Raw genomic sequence first — 5,679 nt, 5'->3', positions numbered from 1 at the left:
GGAGACCTGAAAAGGGGTTCATACCTGTTTTGTCCTAATGCACATGCTGGTGAGACGGTCCTTGATTTGGGCAGGGGAACCGAAGGCAGCCAAACGTGATGCTGCCGCATGACTGTCTCGCGTGCCACTCTCCCATACAAGCCGGGCAGGAGCCCAGCCAGCACAGTGAGCCAGATACACTTTAGGCAGATTTTTGACCTTTCCCTGTAATTATCTTTTTTCTTTTTTTTCCCCTTGCAACACACAGAGCTAGCTCTAGGTCCATATCACTTCGTTCATCCATACCTTTTACACAGACTATCTACTAGAGCAAAAACAACACTGAGACTGTCTATAAACGATTATTTCACTTTCTCCAGATCTGTTCCCTGCCTTCATACCACTGGTGTAACACACAGATCCAAACCCACAAGTCCTATTTTGCCAGCCCCCATGAGATAAACCTCTCATTTCCCGCATGCCTCTGACCCCCCCGGCAGCCCGTGCTCAGGCTCTCGGGTAATTCTGCAGGGGCTGTTGTGGACGGGCACACGCTGGCTCCGCTCTGTGGGCACGGGCTCCGGGCAGGGCTAATTATTCCGGTGGCGACAGCACAGTTCAGAGCAGCAGGAGGCTGGAGTACAGCAGAGCCAACGCCGGTCCTTGTGCCAAAATCCTCATGCTTGCACCTTTCCCCACCTTCGCTACATTTAATGCATTTTAAGCGCTTGACTACCTGGGAAGGCACCTCCTCTGAGGTCCCTGGGGAGGTCTCTTCTGGGGCTGAATTTATTGGGGAAAAAGAGGAGAAACGGTGCTGAGTCTGGATTTTAGGCAGTACCTTCTCCATGCTGAAGAGATACAGGGGAGAAAGAAACCAGGCTCAAACCGCACCATGGAGCCATGCCAAGAAAGTGTCGGCTCGCGTTTTGGCGGTTAGTCCAAGCCTTGCTGGCAATTTATGATGTACTTTGCCTCGCTGTAACCCCTTCCCTGCTGGGCTACGCTGAGCAGTAGGTTTGCTGGGAGCACCAGCATTGAAAAGAAATTCAGTGCTCCAAAATTGTACGCCCAGGCTGTGAAACACCCCGCAAGCAGTCACTGTAGCTCTGAGGCTCCGACAGCACTTTTAACGGCATAAATCAGCATTTCCCAATCCCTCCGTATTGCTCTTGGTACGTAAGGTATGATGATAGCATGGGAAGCATTTCTAAATCCTCGTTCAGGAAAATACCAGCCAGTACATCCTACCAAGCAGGCGCTAATGTCACTTCAAACATTTTCAGTTAAACAGATCCACAGTCTTGCAATCCCCAACATGAGAAATACTGCACCAGGGCGTGTGCTGAACAGTGAGCCAAATCTGCAACGGGCAGGAATAGGAGAAAGAAAGAGAAAGAGGCGGCTGACACTAGCTAGCAACTGCTGAGAGCTGGGAATCGGAAACTGAGTACAGGCAAAAGTCTTTGCTCTAAATTAAACTAACATTGGAAGCAGCGACTTTGCGTTAAGAAATCCCCAGAGGAGTATCTCATTGAACAAAAATAGGTGAACAAAAATACGTAAACAAAGAAATGACACAAATATAGAAGTTAGAAATAAAATCAGCGAAAAAAGCTACACATTTATACCCAGGAGCTCAACTACCTGTATCCTGCCCAGGAGACCACTCTTAAGGACGTAAGAGCCTCTTCCCCACCTATGATGAAGAGCTGCATCTCATGATCCAGTCTCAACCGCGTCCCACCTGCGCGCAGTGGTGGCAGTGCCAGTCCTGGAGGTGACAGAGAGGAGCCTTCAGCACAGGACACCCCGAGCATACTTCTGGGCAACCTCTTCTCACCTAAGGCTACTCTCTGGGCAGGGCTGGATGGGTTTCCCACTTGCCTGTGCTTCCCAGCACCAGCGGAGCTTCCTTTGAAGCGGAGCACACAGGCAGGGCAGCGCGGCTCAGCCCTGCTGCGTTCACCCAGACATCTGCGATCACTATGGGAGACTTAAGAGCATCTGCTTAAAATAGTTGGTAGTAAAGAGAAAATGTGCTGAATGCACAGAGGTCACCTGCATGACCTGTTTATCTTACCAAGGGTTTCTCTGACTTCTGTGTAGGCACCTATCTGAGTGTCTGGAAGAGCTGCCCAAACCCCTGGTCTGCCTAACTCAGTCCATTCATCCCACTCTTTCTCTTCCCTTGCCCCAGAACAGAAGTGCTGTGGGAGAGCTGTAGGTTTTGCTTTGACCCCGCTGAATCTGCTTGATGTGTTGCTGCTTTCCACCAGCTTGACAAGTAATCTGGGTGTAGGACTAGCCCTGGTACCCTGTCTGAAGTCCCAGCAGAGCACATCGCCGAGTGGGACTCCCTGGCTCGTCAGGGCATCTTGTGGTGACAGTGGGCGTCTCGTGGTGAAAGCAAGCAGCTTTGCTCCACAGGAAGGGAGAGCTGCTATATGGATGTATAGGCCACATCAACAGGGAACACCTAAAGGAAAATCGGACAAAATGCAGTATCTGCCTTTAAAGATGTTACTTTGCATCCCCTGCCACGCGTTCCCGTAACAACAGAGCCACGTTACACACCTTTGTGGTTTCAGCTGCAGCCCCCCAGCTGCCCCCTTCGCGCCGGGGTGGCATGTCACACTGTCTCCCCGCCCATGCACGCCAGGCCTGGACGCCCTCCGGCACGCGGGAGATGGTCCCGGGGAACGCTGGCTGCCTCCTCCCTGGCTCCTTCCTCCACACTGCACATCGTCCTCCTTTTTCCTCACTTACGCCTTAAGTCTCATCAATCTGATCCTCAGCCCTAGGGACAAGCGGGTCATGCAGTGAGCGTGTGAAGAAGACCCAACGTGAACAACATAGATGGGTATGCAAAGGCAAGGTGAGCGACAGTGCAGGTATGACCCAGACCCATCCTGCAGCCTTCCCTGTATGGACATAAGGAGGCACTCCGGGGATCCCAGGGGGTATTTTTATTTTTATTTTGCAGTGGGAGCCAAAAACCTCTTCATTTTGAGAAGCTTCAAACATTGATTGGATATGGCTGATCCTTCCATCAGCTGGTGCAGTGCCACCAGATGAATAAATCTTGCATGCATCTGTAATTACTGCTTAGCTTGTGTTTAAATGCAGCGTCACTGATCTGCAGAACTCATCAAAATCCATATAGGAATGCATGAATTTAAATTGGATGGAACAGAAAAGTACATGACAACACCCATTTTCGGCCTTCTTTGTTGACAAAAAAAAAAAGTGTTTATTTACCTCTATTCAAATTCTTGGGTTAACTTACAGTTTAATCATCAATTGTAACACCATTTTATAGGCTGCTCTTTATGTAGGGAATGTATTTCTTTCTTATAATAGGCCAGCAAAGTTCTGCCAGCCTTGCAGTATCTTCCTCTATGGGGGAAAAATCCCTATTAAAAGCATGGAGGAGTATTGCTTAAGGGCTATCAAACTCGGTACGGAAAGGTCTTGTGGTTAAAGCTCCTGACTGCGCTTTAGGGAACCCAAACTGACTTCCGAGCGCCACCACAGACTTCCTGTCATGTCCTCAGGCGATTCATCTATCCCCTTAATACTTATATTCCTCCTAAAGTAAGTGTGATTAATAACATTTCCCTACTCCAGTGAGAGGTTGGGAGGACACATCAATCATGCTTAGCAAGAGTTGAGGTGCTCCAGCAGCAGAGAGCACAGAAACGTGGGCTGGGCAAGGACAATGCTAGTGCTAACCAGCCATCTGCTCGAGATGCTCTCCTTCCCTTCTGCATCCAAGAGGAAGCTCAGCAAAAGCATTTATTGGCAATAAAGTCCACGTTGTCTGGTAGAAATCCTGATGTTTTCCAGACCTAATGCTGCTCTGGGCCAGCTCCATCCTCCCACTGGAAGTGAAGTGCTCCTGGGTTTGTTCAAACTTCTCCCACCAAGCAGGCAGGGGTTCCTCATCTGCCCACCTGGCTTACTGCAGCACCTTGGCCCTCGGCTCACTCCCAAGAGACATGTTCACTGGCAGGTCCATGGGCAGACAGCAGAGGCTGTCTTTCTCATTATAAAGCCTGCTTCTGGCAGGGACGTGTCCCCAGGGCACGGGGGAAAGTCTCTGCACAGCCCTCAAATGTAGAGACAGTAGCTGTCCCCAGCCCTCATGGAGGAACATGCCTTGGAGCTGGTGTCCTCAGCTCATCTCCCACACCAACTGTGTGGTGGGGCTGCCCCATACGGAGTATCCCAAGCTGATTGTATCATACACGCATCCCTGATGCAGCTTCAGCTGAACGCAGGGATCAGCCCACTCCTGCCGAGACCTGGGAGCAACTCAAACCACTGCTAGGTGGGCTGCAGGAGCCTAACCTTCCAGGGGTGGTTGTCTGGCCACAAGAGGCTGCCACTACAGGCCTCTGTGAGGTTGCTCATGCCCGTAAGAGAGAGAGAAAGGAAAAGTGGGTGGTCAGCAAGACATCTCACCAGATCAGCCTGGCCCAGGTGAGAGCCTTCCCCGGTGGGAACCACGGAGCTATTTTAATACACAGCAAACAAATCTCCTAACAACGATTCGGCTGAACGTTTTCTGAAGGGATGAGAAACTCCATGAATTTTCCTTTACGTGTTTCTGCTGCTGGATCCGTCCTGGACTGAAACCAGAACGCTGCAATACCGCAAGCAAAGCTGTTCTCGGGAGAGCCTCAGCCTGACAGCTGCTGAGAAGGACCAGAAAGTCCATTTGCATAGTGCAGATTTTACACGCCCAGGAGATCCACCTATATCTGAGATAACTAAGACAGTTTTAGTGTGCAGCCAAGGGTAAAATTTCCAGGTTTTGCTTTTGCTAGCTGTGGGTCATATCTATCCACGGCAGAGCACTGGCTGGTTTTGGTACCCACGGTTTCTGGCAGGGATGCTTAAGTGGGCTTTGAAAGCAGAAATCCCTGTAGCTTGCTAATAGGTCAGGAAGATGGACAGATGAGAAGATCCAGAAACATGATTCCCACTCCATCACCAGCAACCCATCTTCCTCAGCACAGTGCGTGTATAAATGAGGCCTGTAATTGAAGTCAGCTCCCAACAGACCCACCCCACTCTTCGTAATTGTGCCGTCATCCAGCTATGGGCATCCTCTATCTCCTTGATACGAGAGCGCAGATCTCATTAACTAATGCTTTCCTGCGTAGCATTAGACCTAAATCCCTCGCCAATGCTATCCCTGCCGCAGATGGACACCTAGCACTACAAAACCACTGCAGCTATATCTATTTTTTTCCTTCCAGCTTAAAAATGGAGATGTTAATGCTACTTCCCCTACTGCCACAAGTGTTTAAATAGATGTCCTGGGCTTTCGTGCACAGGCTGATGAACCTCCCTGACCAGTGGCTGATCGAAAGGTTAAAGTCCACGGGACTGGATTCACCGCAGATGGACACCTAGCACTACAAAACCACTGCAGCTATATCTATTTTTTTCCTTCCAGCTTAAAAATGGAGATGTTAATGCTACTTCCCCTACTGCCACAAGTGTTTAAATAGATGTCCTGGGCTTTCGTGCACAGGCTGATGAACCTCCCTGACCAGTGGCTGATCGAAAGGTTAAAGTCCACGGGACTGGATTCACCTGCGGTCACAGCTGCTTGCTTTCCAGGCTTGGAGTAATTAGCTCACAAGATCACCTTGGGGCCAAATGAAATCAGCCGCCGTGGGATGTAAG

Source organism: Phaethon lepturus, unplaced genomic scaffold, assembly GCF_000687285.1.
Source record: "Phaethon lepturus isolate BGI_N335 unplaced genomic scaffold, ASM68728v1 scaffold32459, whole genome shotgun sequence".
Lineage (NCBI taxonomy): Eukaryota > Metazoa > Chordata > Aves > Phaethontiformes > Phaethontidae > Phaethon > Phaethon lepturus.
The sequence above is the reverse complement of the archived record's forward strand: the minus strand, read 5'-3'. Positions refer to the sequence as shown.